We start from the raw sequence: 15,282 nt of genomic DNA, 5'->3' as shown, positions 1-15,282 counted from the left end.
AGCTCATGCTAATATTCCTCTGGCAGGTTTTCCTGAACCTCAGCTCTCATTCGAACACTTCCATAGGTGCTCCCATAGCACATTTGATTTACTTGCTATTAAATTTATCACATTATATTGACTTCCTCAACTGTTGAGGTACAAAACTCTTTGGCTATTTTATTCTGACTCATGATTCAGGTTTCATTTATTCATTCATCCAATAAATAAATGTCTTTTCTTTGCCCATATATGTGTTGTACTGTGCAAAGATTTTTAACACCCATCTTGAGTTCCTCACTGTGCTGTAATTTACATATTGGTTTGAGGATAATAGGAAATCCACTTATATTTTGATCTTATTTGATTAAAAGTATAGCAAATTCTTTTACTATTTTTTTCACATAATTAAGGCCAATGGGATATGAATGTAATTGGCAAATATATGTAATTCAATCCTTTGTTCAACAAATATGCATTGAATAAGCCACTATGAATAAGCCAGCATGCTTTTTAAAATCCATTGAAAAACATTTACTGTGTTTTCATGGAATTTAATAAATGATAATTGACCAGATTTTTAGAATTTTTTCATCTTTGATATGCAATCAACATTATAAGAAAAATGCTTTAAATATATTCTTACATTTAGATATAGTTTTCTTTAAAGATTTTATTTTTTTTATTTGAGAGAGAGCACAAGCAGAGGGAGGGGTGGGCAGAGGGATAAGCAGACTCCCCACTGAGTGTAGAGCCCCATGTGGAGCTCTGTCCCAGGACCCCCGAGATCATGATCTGAGTTGAAGTCAGATGCTTAACCAACTGAGTTACCCAATTTGCCCCTGATCAAACATAATTTTAACAGTACAGCTGCCCCTAAAAGACATGTGCCTCAAATGACCATTTGAGCAAGAAATTTGATTGAAAAATATGCTTAACTTATTTTAGATTATTTTTCAGCCTTGTGAATATTAAAAATATGGATACATGTTTATCATAGAATATAATTTTGAGCCTCATGTATTTTGCATTTCTAGAATGTGTTAATTTCTAAAGTTTTGATATTTTAAGATTCATGATAGCATTTTAATCAAGTGATAGCAAAAAAGATTGACAAAATCGTAAAATGGTTTTATCTGTAGCTAAAATTATTCTTTAATTGGAAGACTCATCAAAATATGCTGATGTCTTAGTATTACTTACCATTTCAACTGCTCAAGGCTATTTGCATTGAACATGGGAGAGCAGAATCAGCTTCAAATCAACCTCTTAAATTTACTGAATAGAAATACTTGTAGGAGACAAAATACCATAATACTATCTAACAAGTATTTTGTTTTGTAGGGTATTAGAAATGTATTTCTTTTTATATTTCTAGTTTATCCATTGTATACATTTTACTATAATTATGTTAATTTTGTCCTACATTTTAGGTATCTGTTATTTACTTAGAACTCTATGTTCTAGGGTGTAGCCAGAACAACTAACTATTTATGTATCTGCTGGGATGTAGCTTTAAATTCCCCTTTAAGGTCTCACTCAGTTCTACATCTCTCTTGCTTTGTTCTTTTTTTTTAATTTTTTTAATTTTTTTATTGGTGTTCAATTTACCAACATACAGAATAACACCCAGTGCCCGTCACCCAATCACTCCCACCCCCCCGCCCTCCTCCCCTTCTACCACCCCTAGTTCGTTTCCCAGAGTTAGCAGTCTTTATGTTATGTCTCCCTTTCTGATATTTCCCACACATTTCTTCTCCCTTCCCTTATATTCCCTTTCACTATTATTTATTCTAATGGAAAATATCTATTTTGGGTGTTTGGTCCAGGAACAGATTCCCAAGTTATTTTTTTTAGCTATAGCTAGATAAGACTACTCAACAATATTTTAAAAGCAGACAATAACTATAATATAGAAATGAATTAAATTATTTACATTTTAAAAAATAAACAAATTGTGATTTATTCATTATATTGTGCACTCTTTCTAATATTTGGATTTCTAATGCATTAATAAGATTAGAGGATGGAAAAATAAATCTGAAACATGAATAAAGTCCACAGTTTTCCTACTCCAAGTTATTTCTGCAAAGGCACAATCAAAAATCCCTGAATCTTTTGTACTAACATCGGGGCTCATTTATAGCTATCACTGAGAAATTTTATTTCCCAAATGAATCTGGATAATCTTCTAAAAAATCTGTGATACATTTACAGTGGGTTTGCCCATTTTGCCAAAGCATCTTAAAAAGCCACTGGCGTACATATTTTTAGAAGACCTTGGGATCCCTGGGTGGCTCAGCGGTTTAGCGCCTGCCTTTGGCCCAGGGTGTGATCCTGGAGTCCGGGGATCGAGTCCCACGTCGGGCTCCCTGCATGGAGCCTGCTTCTCCCTCTGCCTGTGTCTCTGCCTCTCTCTCTGCCTCTCTCTCTCTCTCTCTCTCTCTCTCTCTATGTCTTTCATGAATAAATAAATAAAATATTTAAAAAAATAAAAAAAAATAGATGATCATGCTGCACACTTCTAAAAAGTCAAGTTCTGAAGTTTAAGATCCGTACCTATTGGGGCACTTGGGTGGTTCAGTCACTTGAGTGTCAGACTCTTGGTTTCAGCTGAGTTCATGATTTCGGAGGTCATGAAACTCAGTTCTACTTGAGCTCATGCTCAGCCTGGAGTTGGCTTGAGATTCTCACTCTCCCCCTTTCCCCTCTCCTTCTACCACTAATCCACTTGCATTTTCTCTCTCCCTCTCTCTCTCTTTCTTTCAAATAAATAAATAAATAAATAAATAAATAAATAAATAAATAAAATCTTTAGAAATAAAAAATAAAATAAGTAGCTCATTGATAAGCACTGAGTGTTATATGGAGGCATTCAATCACTATATTGTACACCTGAAACTAATATTACACTGTATGTTAACTAACTGGAATTTAAATAAAAACTTAAAAAAATAAAAAAAGTGTCTCTTGTTATAGATAACTACTTTTCTATCATCAAAACACAAATGTGGTTTCCACTCCCCTCTTTTTCTAGAGTTGAATAATTTGAGATTGAGATAGATAGTAGTATATATAGATAGTAGTATATATATGTAATATCTGTGTGTGTGTGTGTGTGTGTATATATATATATATATATATATATATATATATATATATATAGTAGATCCTGAGGAGGATGTGTAATATTTACTTTATTTTCAACACCAAGTGGTATAAATTTTTCTAAATGGAATGTGCAGTTAATCTTTTCCTAGTAATATGTCATAGGAAACTCTTTTCAAACATCAATATATAGACTCTATAGATGGATATAAAATATATATAAGCATAAACATATGTTACATGCACAGAATAAAAAGCATGTGAAATTATAAACATTAAGCTTTTCTCTTATGCCTCACTATAAGAATTCTTAGCTCCTTTCCTAAAAGATATTAACATTTTCTGTCTATACTTGTAATGGAGAACATTACTATAATAGTAGCATGTGTAATGCTCCCTGAATCTTTTTTTTTTTTTTAAGTTTTACTCTGTTTCATTAAATGGGTGCACATGAGCTTTTAATCATTCTTAAGGTGTTGGACATGTAAGTTGATTTTTGCTGTTAAAATCAGTACTAAATTTTAAATGATACTGAAATTAGTTCTCGTCATAGTTTTTGAATAGGACTGTGGAGTGATTCCTCAGCACAAATTGCAAGGTCAAGGAGTTTCTGAAGCTTAAATTTTCTTGGACATTGAAAAAAATAGCCTCCAAAAATGTTAAACTTATTTAGATGCTCACAGGTAGTTTTAAAATAGACTCTTTTGGGATCCCTGGGTGGCGCAACGGTTTGGCGCCTGCCTTTGGCCCAGGGCGCAATCCTGGAGACCCGGGATCGAATCCCACGTCGGGCTCCCGGTGCATGGAGCCTGCTTCTCCCTCTGCCTGTGTCTCTGCCTCTCTCTCTCTCTCTGTGTGTGACTATCATAAATAAATAAAAATTTAAAAAAATAAAAATAAATAAAATAGACTCTTTTTCCATATCATGTGCCAAGTCATAGTTTTACTTAACTTTCATAATTTTATGGTTGAAAAAAATGTTGTTTGCATTTCTTTAAGTTAAACATCTTTTATATTTTTAGTCATTTTTATTTTCTTAGCTGCCTGATCATAAATTTTGCACCTTTTTTCCTATTTAATATCTTGTCTTTTTACACACACAATGCACATACACAAATGCATGCTGCTTACATTTGAAAGTACTTGGAATTTTAGAACAGTTTAAATAATAATGTTGTTATTCAGGGTTCTTTCGCTTTTCTAAATTTTTATAGAATTATCCTAGTGTTTTTTGGCACATGGTGTGGAAAACAGTCCTTTTTAAAACTACTTGTGAGCATCTATGTAGTGTTTTTTCATTAAGCGTGATACTTTCCTTGATTTTCAATATAGACAATTTTTATTTATTTATTTTTAAAGATTTTATTTATTTATTCATGATAGTCACACAGAGAGAGAGAGACAGAGAGGCAGAGACACAGGCAGAGGGAGAAGCAGGCTCCATGCAGGGAGCCCGACGTGGGATTCGATCCCGGGTCTCCAGGATCGTGCCCTGGGCCAAAGGCAGGCGCCAAACCGCTGCGCCACCCAGGGATCCCGACAATTTTTAAAAATCAAGACTGCAGGACACATTTACTACTTGTCTAAGTTTATACCCTTAAACAATATAAAGAAGTCCTGGAGATCTAATGCACAGTATAGTGACTATGGATAACACCACTATGTTATAACTTCAAAATTGCTTAGAGACTAGATCTTAATTGTTCTCACCACAAAAAAGAAATGGTAATTATGTAATGTTATAGAGGTATTAGCTAATTCTATAGTGGTAACCATATTGCAAATATATAAATGTATCGAGTCAATACATTGTACACCTTAAATTTATACAATGTTATATGTCAATTATATTTTAATTAAAAAATCGGTACTATTATTCTGTGTGTTTTTAATGCAACATGTTAATCATTCATTTTTTCTCTGATCTACTTAAATTATACATGTATTATATATGTATTACACTATGTATGTTATTTATGTAGATATACATGTATTATATTATATACATATACACACATACATCTATATTATATATACATATATGTATGCATATATACATATATATACAGTATATCTACACATATTACATATATATACAATATAATACGTATATTACATTATATATATTTATTAGAATTGCCAATTTTGAACCACCCTTGTATTCCTGTCATTATTCATTCATGCCATAATACTTATTGTGTGCCTAAAATGTGGCAGATACTTTCCCAGATATTAGAGACTCTAGTCTAAAGTTATATAATTATTTTAAAATACCAGTGTCTTCTCTTTTTAACACATGATTTCTTACCCAAGTATTGATATTAATAAATTATACTCATTTTAATTTTGTTATCAGTATTTTTCTAATAATCAAAAAATATTTTTAAACATCACCTGAAAATTTTACATTGCATTGGAATTAAATTCTTGATTTAAAATTACTTACTATGAAACCATCTGGACTTCAGTTTTTAGTAAGGTTTTTAATCAAGTATTTTAGAATTAATTTACATCAAATTACTGACTTGTTTAGATTTTCTATTTCTTCTGGGGCTAATTTTGATACTTTATGTTATTTCTATGATACATTTAATCCTAGTTTTCAGAGAATTTTACACAAATTGTTTTAAAGAACTTCATTACATATCTGTTAATTTTCTTTTTTTCCTTTACTCATTTTTATTTATTTTTATTTATTTTTATTTATTTTATTTTTTTAAAGGTTTTATTTATTTATTCATGAGAGACACACAGGCAGAGGGAGAAGCAGGCTCCATGCAAGGAGCCTGATATGGGACTCCATCCCAGGACTCCAAGATCACGCCCTGGGCCAAAGGCAGGCACTAAACCGCTGAGCCACCCAGGGATCCTCTTTTACTCATTTTTTTAAAAGATTTTATTTATTTATTCATGAGAGACAGAGACATAGGCAGAGAGAGAAGCAGGCTCCCTGCAGGGGAACTTGATCCCAGGACCTTAGCATCATGCCCTGAGTTGAAGGCAGATGCTCAACTACTGAACCACCCAGATACCCCTTCCTTTACTCATTTTTAATTTTGCTATCATAGCAATTTACCTTTTTTCATATATTAATCTAATACCATTTTATCATTTAAAAATATATAAACTGGGGCACATGAGTGGCTCAGTTGGTTAAGCATCTGCCTTCAGCTTAGGTCATGATCTCTGGGTCCTGAGATGAAGCCCCAAGTCGGGCTCCCTGCTCAACATGGAATCTGCTTGTTTCTTCCCTCTGCCCCTCCCCCTGCTTCTGCTCTCTCCCTCTCTGTCTCTCTCAAATAAAGAAGTAAAATCTTTAAAAAAAACTAAAAATATATAAACTAACTGGTTTTGGAGTTTTAATAATACTACTGATTTAAGACTTTAAAATTTTAAACTTTTAAGACTTTGTTATTTCCATGTGTATATGTTAGCTTTTTTCCCAAAACTTCTAACATTGAAAATGTAACAATTTAAAAAAATACTATTCCTTATTTAGGAGTATATGAGTTTAAGGCTCTCGATTTTTTTTTTTTTTTTTTACTAAGATTAGCTTTAGCATTATTTGTCTTTAAAACACGTCCTTTATCATTATTGTTTCTGTATTGCGTAGTTTTGATTTGAAGTTCACCTTTAATCTAACAGGTTTATAATAGTGTTTTTTCTCTAATTTTTTAATTTCTTGAGATAGTTTTAGATTTTATTTCCTCCTTAATTTTAAGTATTACACTACTGTAGTCAGAAAATTCGGCTTTTTTCCCATTCTTAAATGCATTGTAATTTCCTTTATGATCTAACATACGCTCAGTTTTAGCGGTTGCCTTATCCTATAGTACCCTGCTCATATCTCTCAGACCTTACAGTTTTCATTGTGCATCTTTGAACTTCCAGTTGCAAGTGTCCGTATCCCTCTGACACAAAGTTTTTCTGCAATTTTAGAAACCTGTTCTGTTCCAATGAGTAGTCCAGAAGCTCTGATTTAACACATGCCCCACAACTCTCAACTGAAGGGATAGAGTATATAAATACCCTAGCTGCCTGGGACACCTGGGTGTCTCAGTAGTTTAAGCACCTGCCTTTGGCTTGGCTCATGATCCTGGGATCCCAGGATTGAGCCCCCTATTGGGCTCTGTGTTTGGTGGGGGGCCTGCCTCTCTCTCTCTCCATCTGCCATTCCCCCTGCTTGTGCTCTCTGGCTCTCTCTCTCTGTCAAATAAATAAATAAAATCTTTTTTTTTTAAAATACCCTAGCTGCCTCCCTCCATTGGTTGGGAAAATGTGGTCATATTTTATACCATTTCCTGGAGTTTTTCTGTGTGATTAATCTGTGACAGGTAGTTTAATTGTGCACCCTTTATGGGATGCTTGCCTTTTACTATACACCTTTTCTCTTCACTACTTATCTTCCTCGTCTTCCCTAAAAAATACATTTCACAGGAATTCTTGTCTCAAGACTTGCTTCTGGAGAAATTCAAAATAAGGCAATACAAATCCTATTACTACATTTTTTCTTCTTAGATTATATGGTAAACTACTCAAGAAAATTATGTGACTTATTTATTAGCTATTCATGGTAGGCTAAAATCGGTTTCTCATTCATCATTTCCCTTAATTTTGTTATTAAAGCCTATATTTTACATTTTCAACATTTTGTTAGGTTCAGTAGCTAAATATTAATCACAATTTTAGGGCAGCCCCAGGGGCTCAGCTGTTTAGTTCCGCCTTCAGCCCAGGGTGTGGTCCTGGAGGCCCGGGGTCGAGTCCCGCATCGGGCTCCCTGCGTGGAGCCTGCTTCTCCCTCTGCCTGTGTCTCTGCCTCTCTCTGTGTGTGTCTCTTATGAATAAATGAATAAAATCTTTTTTAAAAATCAATTTTTTAATCACTATGAATAGTGTTTTTTATAACATGCCCTTTGTTTTCTTCTTTAAGAATTCTGTAATGTTGGGGATCCCTGGGTGGCGCAGCGGTTTGGCGCCTGCCTTTGGCCCAGGGCGCGATCCTGGAGACCCGGGATCGAATCCCACATCGGGCTCCCGGTGCATGGAGCCTGCTTCTCCCTCTGCCTGTTGTGTCTCTGCCTCTCTCTCTCTCTCTGTATGACTATCATAAATAAATTTAAAAAAAAAAAAAGAATTCTGTAATGTCTAGCATTAATATCATGGCACAGCTTGGTTCATACTTTTGCTTTTAAATCATTTTAGATACACACATTAGATACAGCATATATTTGCTAGTGTTACTTTTATCTGTTCAACTTGTTACTTTTAATATGTGAATTTTCATCCCATTTCCACTTACTGATATACAGGTATTTGGTCTTAGTTCTTTTATGTTTTTTTTTTTAATTAAATGTTTTCTTTGTTTTCTCTCTTCGGCTGTGTAAATTGTATGTGGGTTTCTTTTTTCTAGTGTTTAGCTTTATAACCTTAGATGACATATGATGAATTTTGAAGGATGGAAAGAACCTCTCCTCTACAGGTTGACAGGGGGTGAAAATCCTTCCGTGAAGAGAGATTAATGTGTGCCCTTGCACAGGAGGCGAATGTTGTTCTAGAGAGAATGAGAGTAGGTACCGCCTTAATGAAACACTAGTCCTTTCTCTGTTATGTCTTTTAGCGGGGAGGACAATTACTTAAAGGAAAATACTATAATGGGGCCCTTGTAGTTCTGGTATTTAAATCCATGATTTGAAATACCTTAGGGTATCAAATGCCCCACTTTTCAATCCTTTTAAAATAATGCATTAAATTAGTCCAGATCCAAGTGCTTCTCTTCCAGTTTTGAAAAATTTGTTTCTCGATGATTCTTGTTTTCACTTTGGGATGGGTGGCTATGAGTTTGGAGCATTAATAATCATTAGCATGATGTTTGTAAAGTTACTTGTCAGTACTTTTCCAGATAATTATAATTAAAAAGAGACACTAGTGATATGTAATATATAGTATTTAGTATTAACAAACACTGGTCCCTATTATTTATATGTAGTAACTCATTTAGCCTTATGAGTTAAATGAGATGATATTACATGCAAGTATGAGTTGGATATTAATACCTATAATTTTATATCTGAAAAAACTGAGTAGCAGAGCCTATGTATCCTGCACAGGGTTTCATATCCCTTTAATATAGTAGAGCCAGGAGTTGATTTCATAATTCATTATACTTGGCTACTGAATTTTTAACTGCTTTTTAAGCATGATACTACATATCCTCAGATAAGAGTAATCTTTTACCGATACATATCTGGGATATAAAATACTTCACTCTAGTCCTTGTGTTTCTTATTCCTAAAACTTGGATAAGATAAATGAAACAAACAGCAGAAGACTATGAAAGGTGGAGAAAAGAAGGCCAATACTGCTAGGGCCCTTAGTATTCCAGAAAGGAGTCAGAGTTGAGTCCCTGGAGAATTTTTTTTTTTTTTTTTTTTTTTACCTTCTGTATATCCCAACCTGAGTATAAGAGAAGTTCTCAATTCAGAAATGCCAGCCTGGGATGCCTGGGTGACTCAGTGGTTGAGCGTCTGCCTTTGACTCAGGGCATGATCCTGGAGTTCCAGGATGCGATGAGCCTGCTTCTCCCTCTGCCAATGTCTCTGCTTTTCCCCTGTGTCTCTCATGAATAAATAAATAAAATCTTTTTTTAAAAAAAGAGGTAATAGGAAACAACTTCTGGACTTAAGTGAGAAACTGTTGTAAAATTCTTGTCATTCTAAGGTATTTTCCCATGAAAATCCATGGAAAGTAGTAAAGAAATAAAATTAACCTTTAAAAAAAAACCCAAAAAATAAATACCAGCCAGTCCTGAGAAAAAACAACAACAACAAAGAACAATGAAAAAAATGGAGTAAGTCTGCTTTTTCCAGCCAGGAAACGAGAGCAGTGGTTCTCAACTGGTAGTGATTTTGTTTCCCAGGGGACATTTGGCAGGATGGGGAGGCATTTGGAGTGATCACTGAGGTGAGGGAGCTCTATTGACATCTAGTATGTAGAGGCCAGGAATGTTGTTCAACACCCTACAATGCACAGGGCAGCTCCCCCAAGACAAAAAATTATCCAGCCCCAAATATCAACAGTGCCAAGGTGGAGAAATCCTGCTCCAAGTGGTCCAAGCAGGGATCAGCAAAATATGGTCCTGTTCACCAAATCCATCTACCACCTGTTTTTGTAAATAATGCTTCATTGGAACTTTGCTTGTGTGTGTAATGCATGTGTGTGTGTGTGTGTGTGTGTGTGTGTGTGTGTGAGAGAGAGAGAGAGAGAGAGAGAGAAGAAGAAGAAAAAGAAGAAGAAGAAGAGAGACTTGTTATGGAAAGTTTTAAGAGTGATTATTTTTGTTCAAAATAATAAAAGGGGGCAGCCTGGGTGGCTCAGCAGTTTAGTGCCACCTTCAGCCCAGGGCGTGATCCTGGAGACCCTGGATCAAGTTCCACATCGGGCTCCCTGAATGGAGCCTGCTTCTCCCTCTGCTTGTGTCTCTGCCTCTCTCTCTGTGTGTCTCTCATGAATAAATAAATAAAATCTTTAAAAAAATAACAAAAGGATTACCATTTAAGCAGAATCTTCTTGCAATATACAGAAGGCTTTGAGGGCTAGCCTTTACTCTATTTTTTGCTGCACTGATTTCACTAAGATCTGGTGGCGATGTTTTCCTGATCAGCATACTCTGGGGGAAAGATACTCTGCTATAGGTCTTGTGGTATTCTGTTATACTTATCTACTCAGCTGTTTCTCTTTGCTATTGCAGATGTACTAATAAAGTCTAAGAAATAGCAATAAACAGTCTCTCTAGAGGAAAATATTTTGTTCACAGGAAAAATGAAATTCTATTTTAAAGTTACTATTTTCAGTAAAATTTATTACTTCATCATGCTTTCACTCTAATTTCTACATAGAATAATACTTTTACATACTTAACATATATGAACTGATGACACACTGCAAATTCCTCATGAAAATTTTTTCATAGTGTTATAATTATTCTCCCTTCAAGATACATCTTAATTACAAAGGTGAAAATAGTAACTTGACAGTAGAGAAACCTGACAGATACCTCCTTAACCAAGTGATCAAGGTTAATATCATCAGTAACAAGGCATATCAACATCATGAACTAACCCGTTGACGTGATGTAATGAGAAGAACTCTTTACTTCTGTAGCATTCTTGGCAAAATATGTATAACTGTAACTCGTCATGAAGAAACATCACACAAATTCAAATTGAGGGACATTCAACAAAATAATTGGCCAGTTCTCTTCAAAAGTGTCAAGGCCATGACACTTCTCCAGGTTGGAAGACATGACAGCTAAATGCTGTGTGCCATTCTCGACCGGATCTTGGAGTTGTAAAAAGACATTAATGTGACATTTGGTGATACTTGATCAAATTTTGTAGATTAGTCAGTAGTACTGTACCAGTGATAATTCCAAGATTCTGGCAATAGCGCAATAGCACTATAGTTATATAAGATGATAATATTTGGGGAAGCTGTATAAAGATAAAGGAACTCTGTGTACTATTTTTGCAACTTCTTTTGGTGGGATATATATATATATATATATATATATTATATATATTGCTTTTTCTTCCATCAAGGCTAGCACAGATTGGCAGCTTTATTAAATCATGAATGAATAAATATACATCCATTAGTTTAATCTTACATTTTACTTCTCTGTACTGTTTTAAGCATTTGTTTCTTGATACTAGACCATACTTTCACTTCCATGGAATCCAGTTACTTTTTCGTATACAGAGACCTGCAAAATCCCAATACTCGATTGTGTCCACATGTATTTTCAAAGACTCTATTGACACCGCACATTTTCTGCTAGAAGATATGGCACTAGCAGCTTCTTTAGGTCAATAAGGAAATCACTGATGGTACAGATAACACCAGCAGAATGGTCAGGGCCTTACTTGGAATGCTAGCATATAATTCATATTTATCATTGGACTCATGAACCCCTGTTAGTAACTGGAATATACATTTATATATTTTTAAAATATTAAAACCTTAGCTTTTTAATTTGTTTTACTTTTGTGGTTTTCTTTCATATGTATTGAGGGCTTTTGAATAAACCACTCAGATAAGTCATAAACTTATTCTTAAAGCTGTATTTGTATTAGTATAGTATTTAAACTTTTCATATCTCTCCTCACCTAAAAGGTACTTACAGCAGATACATAAAATATAAGTAATTTCACATGCCTTGTATGTATATCTCTACTTCTCTGCATTCCATATTTTTTGCATTCCATATTTTTTGCATTCCATATTTTTAACAGTTATGAAAGATAAAAGTTATTTTGCTTTTCATAATCTTGATAACTATCTTGACTATTCTAAAAGCATGGTGATGTCATTGAAGCCTCTGGATGAAACAAATTAATTATAAGGTGGTTATCCTTTGGAGTAAAAAAAAATCTAAACCTAAAAAACTTACTGTGTGGAAGCAGCCAAATCTGTTGTTAGATGAGTGTTGATACCAGTAGCTCCATATTTAAATAGAAATTAACTTAAAATTAAATTGTATGTTATTGTCAAGATCAGAACAAAACTCAGCATTGCCTCTGTAGAATCAATAACTCTTATATAGCTTAATTTATTATATTAAAAATATGTAATAAAGTGAATAGTATAAATGAATGGGCTCCCATTCCAGAATTGCTTTAAAATGAATGGCGGCTTAGTAAAGTTAATTATTTTAGAGCTTCAATGAAGAGTGAGCTTGAACATATTATTATTGTGGTTAAAATAATGGATCTGGTCTGCTGACATAAAAATTCTTAAATGAAAATAAGTTAACTTTCATCAAGAGAAATCACCTCATAGCCCAGTAGGACTATGTGCAATAAGGTGCACATATTTTAGGCAATCTACTTTAAAGACTGTCATCCTGCAGGTGATTTCTATAGTGGAAGCTGATTTTAGTATTACACTCTTAAAGTATCCATCTATGAGAATTTTATTTTGTTAGGAAAATTTTCATGGTTTTGTTGTATCATAAGGCACTGAAACATCTCAACAAATCAGTATGTGAGAGGTGGGTCAGCTGCTTTCTCCTTCACTTCTTTGGGATACTGGGAGCAACTTGTCTGTAGATTAAAAACAAAAACAAAAACAAAAACCTTCTGTGTTATGTAAGTCTTTCCAAGGCATGCGCTGGTACAACACAAACTTCTCCTGTCCAGGTGCAACTAGCCTAGCATCCAGACATCATGCAGAATACCTCAGTAATAGCAGTACACTGCACCTGCTCCCACCACAGGGCTGCTCCTTTGTGTATGATATTTGGAGCATCTGGAGGAGTATGAATGGTATAGGGAAGAAAACGGGGGAGGAAGCAGTGTGAGTACCTGGCTGGGAGAAGAGGATGTCAGTTGAAGTTGTGCAGGGCAAGCCTGAACATGTCATGTGCAAACTCAAACATCTTTGATGTTCTTTAATTAGTAACAGCTGGTGGAATTCCATTACGGGGTCTTCATCGGCCTTGAGCTGACTCACAATCCTGGTGATTGATGCAGCTATCTAGCATGGGCTGCTGATCGTGTGCCATGATGCTGTGCTAGATTTTCTGGAACAGAAGGCTAGACAATTTCTCCACAATGTTAGCTTTCCCCTGGAATCACTGTCCTTCCCACCTAAGGCATGATGGTCAAGATAAATGGCACCTAGTTGCATTCTATCATTTATTAAATAACTGGTTGTAATGTTGAATGAAGCTGGGTCCATTTTGCTCCCAAATTGGCTTGTTTCCCATTCTGGAGCATCACCTGACCTCACTGAAACCTGACGAGCCTGCATGATGTCTGCAGTGGCAGTGGCAGCCCAGCATGATCTGTTGCAGTAAGAATCTTAAATATTGATTTTACTGTAGTTAAAATAACTTCTGACAGAAAATTGAAAAGAAATCTATTTTAAATCAAGCAAGCTTGTAAATAATTACAGGGATGTATATAAATCCCCATTGCTATTAAAATGTGACACAATTTTTTACTAAGATGTGTGTTTAATGGTCCTTCAAATGATTTCCTGAATTGAGGACCTTTACTGACTTTCTATGATGGCATACCAAATTTTTCAAGTTTAAGGTTTTAGTTCTGTAAATTTTTTTCTCCATCAGATTTTACACTGTACAGGTTTTTTTTGTTCTTGTTCTTCTTTTGGTTTTGGTTTTCTTTGTGGTTGTTTTGTACTCAGCATATCTTAAAGAATAAACAGAAGAAATGATAATATGGAAGATTCAAATCCAAAACTACAGGTATTAAAATAAATATAAACAGACTAAATACTCCATTTCAAAAGTTACAGATCGTCAGAAAAACATACATATAATCTTAATCTTAAAAGTGAACTGCATGGCTATGCAAAAGAATGGGGAAAAATGTACAATGTGACAGTTAAGCAGAGAAAAGTTTTTTTTTTTAAGATTTTATTCATGAGAGACAGAGAGAGAGAGAGGCAGAGACACAGGCTCCATACAGGGAGCCCGACGTGGGACTCGATCCCGGGTCTCCAGGATCAGGCCCTGGGCTGAAGGCAGCACTAAACCACTGAGCCACCTGGGCTGCCTGAAAAGTTGGTCTTTAATTCTTAAATTGAACAAGGTAGATTTAAGAGAAGAAAGTAATACTAGGGAAAAAAAATAGGCTTATTTCAATATAATAAGAGCCTAAATCCAAGAGAAAGATCTAACATCCAAACCTTATATTGAGATAATAATATAGCTTCACTTGACAAAGCAGGAAGTGACAGAACTAGGAGACGCAGACAAATAATCACAGTATGAGAATTTAACTCACTTATCTCTGAAACTAATAGAAGTATGGGGAAAAACAAAAAACAGCAATTCTTACTATCTGGGTAACTCTTCTTCAGATCTTGTCCCTTTGGATTCTGCCTTCAAACAAACGTCTTTGATAATTTTTCCAGCTTTCCTCAGCAGAATGGTTATGCTGAAAAAGACTATTCTGCCATTGTTGGAAACAGACGTCTTTATAAACACAGTATTTTTTTGTGGTATGCTACAGTTTTTATCCATAAAGTCATTAATATAAAATTAAGAAAAATAAGCCATTTATTGTAGAGTACGTGATTTTCACCAGCAATGAATCTACTACTATTATAGATCTACTACCTAGTAGAAAAAGCATCAAGTAAATAAGGTATATTTACAGATTCATGTATGTT

The 15,282-nt window shown here is 34.6% G+C and overlaps 1 pseudogene; it reads right to left on the bottom strand.

Annotated features, from left to right (window-relative positions):
- Positions 1 to 13,468: 13,468 nt before the first annotated feature.
- LOC112655313 (nuclear transport factor 2-like) lies at positions 13,469 to 13,852 on the bottom strand (annotated as a pseudogene).
- Positions 13,853 to 15,282: the final 1,430 nt, after the last annotated feature.

The sequence above is a fragment of the Canis lupus genome, chromosome X (genome assembly GCF_003254725.2).
Source record: "Canis lupus dingo isolate Sandy chromosome X, ASM325472v2, whole genome shotgun sequence".
NCBI classification, from domain to species: Eukaryota; Metazoa; Chordata; class Mammalia; order Carnivora; family Canidae; genus Canis; species Canis lupus.
This window is presented reverse-complemented; position numbering and strand designations above follow the sequence as displayed.